This window comes from Protomyctophum bolini (assembly GCF_963924005.1).
Source record: "Protomyctophum bolini genome assembly, chromosome: 5".
NCBI lineage: Eukaryota > Metazoa > Chordata > Actinopteri > Myctophiformes > Myctophidae > Protomyctophum > Protomyctophum bolini.
In genome coordinates, this window is record NC_137866.1 from 3,135,283 (window position 1) to 3,137,782 (window position 2,500).

The window sequence follows — 2,500 nt, forward strand, 5'->3', positions numbered from 1 at the left end:
GGAAGGCGAGGAGCAGGCTGACAGCACCGCTGCAACAATAATAATAATGTTGGGGCTGAGGTCGTGGATGATGTTACGATATAAACTTCTCACAAGTTACTGTTTGTGACTGAAATTGATTGTGAACGAACATAGAAAGTAGCAAAACATCACAGGAACACCTTGAGGCCTTTATGTTGATGGGCATGGAACATTTTGATGGAAGAGACTCTACCGTCTTTGGACAACGCATCGTCAACATGGTGGCATGCAGGCGAGACAGATTCTCATTCAGAATACGGTAGGGCTGGTCTAAAAGCATGCAGCTATCATATCATGTGCATCTTTGCGCACTCGCATTGCAATGGTGGATTGTTGGTGTGTGCGTCACAGTAGCCAGGGCTGCCATGTCTCACCCTTTGAGTGTGACAGTCACGCAATTTAACCCTTTACCACGCACCACGCCAGTGACGCCACACATGCCATTTGATTTCACACGCATTATAAATAAATAAAATCTCCGCGGCTCCGCCGCGTAATAACGCGCACTCATGTGTGCGTCCTCACAAACGGAAAAATAGCCGATCTGCATGCAGCGCTGATATATGCAGTAGGAGGGTAAACAGTGGACCAAATCCTCAGCAGGGTCCCTGACTGTGTGACGGATGGAAATGAGCCACAAGTTTAGTAGCCTACTTGTGTTTTGTCCGCGGTGCCATGTACTTTTGTCTGCGTATGTGGTTGTAATAGATTAAAGAAAGAGTTATACTATTTGGTGGTGCCTGGCTGGCTAAATGAGCCGAGCAGGCAGTTGAACGTTGGTGTTGCGCAAATTGTGCTTTTCTCTGTGGAGTATGACGCTGTAGTATTATGGTATGCGACTGCGTGACATATTTATTTAGCATTCATTCATTTTCATCATCCTGGGCTTGGGCACAGAGGCGAGGGGTGCCCACTGCCTTGGCAGCTTGGCTAGAATGACTTTACGCACGAGGCTCACCTTAAAAAATAGCCAATCTAAGCTCATACATTTGCGTCGCGTCATCAGCGTGTTGTTGTGAGCTTGTAGGTCTGCGTATGCTATTTTCGAAGCTGCCAGATTCATATTTAAATCTTTAGTTTGAAGAATGCAATGGCATATCATCAGTGTTGAGTGTTGACCATAATGTAATGACGGATATGGAACCAAATGAACCCCAGACGGCCGCCGCCTAATAAACGATCAGCGTTTACTTTATGCTGCTATACTGTTGGTGTGAATATAAAATAAATATGGTCTATGGTGTTGGGGGGTGGGGGGGGGGGGGTCATATATATTCTTCCAGTCCCTGAGGGGGGGTCCCGAAAAAATATTTGGAGGCTGGGGGGGGGATGAGGTAAAATAAAAAAATGAAATCACATCTGCACCACCCCCCCCTGGTGGATAAATAACGATCAGTCCCTAATAATCATGAAAAAATGGTGCACTTTTTTTCAACTCGGTCTGTGTCTCCATAGGAGTGCTGTGTGGGCAGTTCAGAAACCGTCTTCCAGTGACATCATCGATGGGGAATACAAGCTAATAGAAACTGCAGGCTTTCTATAGTCCTGAAAAGTTGCAATACGAAAATGGAAGCCATCGTTCTCACGATAATGAAAATCGAAATATCTTTGTAAAAAAATCTTGTTTAAAAAAAGAAAATCTGCCTAATGATGTCACTGGAAGACGGTTTCTGAACTGCCCACAGTCGTCCTATATGAGACACAGACTGAGTAGAAAAAAATCGTGCCATTTTTTCATGATTATTAGTGAGGACCAATTATATGAAGATAGGTTGAAAAGTGGTGAAGTGGTCCTTTAATAACTTATGCTTTATTTTATACTTTGAAAAAGAGCTTGTAGATTGACATTTTGGGTACAAAATAAAATGTATATATTATTAACCCCTAGTTAGACCATGACGCCAATTCTAAAACGATTGTAGCGCGGCGCTCCGCGGCGAGTTCCAATCATTATCACCGGTCATAGGTGACATTGACAAAAAGTGTTAAGTGCAAGACTCGATGTATATGCATTGCATTAGATGCATACATTCATATTTATCCCAACATTTTACAGACATTGTAAACGTACACAAAGAGAACTCGGGCTGACAAAGCCATCATATAGCTATACCTGAGAGGTAGTCTGCTCTAAACCAGGGGGGCAGTCAGACAGATTTTTTGTGAAGCCACTAAGGAAATGAAAGTTCATATAATGGCCTGTTGTGGCGCTGTCTGTCATTGGGCTCAAAAAAACCCATAGCCCCATAGAAGTCCATGTATTTGGGCCCAACTTCACCTAGACTGTATTACCTTAATAAACATGGTCATGAATACTTTCTTCTTCCAGTCACTAGTTTAAAGTCTCATTTCTAATTTCATAATATTCTGTTTGGAAAATTATGGTCCCATTTATAAAAAAAATGACCATAAAGTCGCGCATGTTCTGAGGGGCGTGGCTGCCGTTACAGTCTATGAACGGGATCCCCCACCCACTCGG

The 2,500-nt window shown here is 43.3% G+C and overlaps 1 protein-coding gene across 1 annotated transcript in view; it reads left to right on the top strand.

Annotated features, from left to right (window-relative positions):
• lamb2l (laminin, beta 2-like) overlaps positions 1 to 2,500 on the top strand; it is a 112,782-nt gene that overhangs the window by 63,474 nt on the left and 46,808 nt on the right. The window lies entirely within an intron of this gene.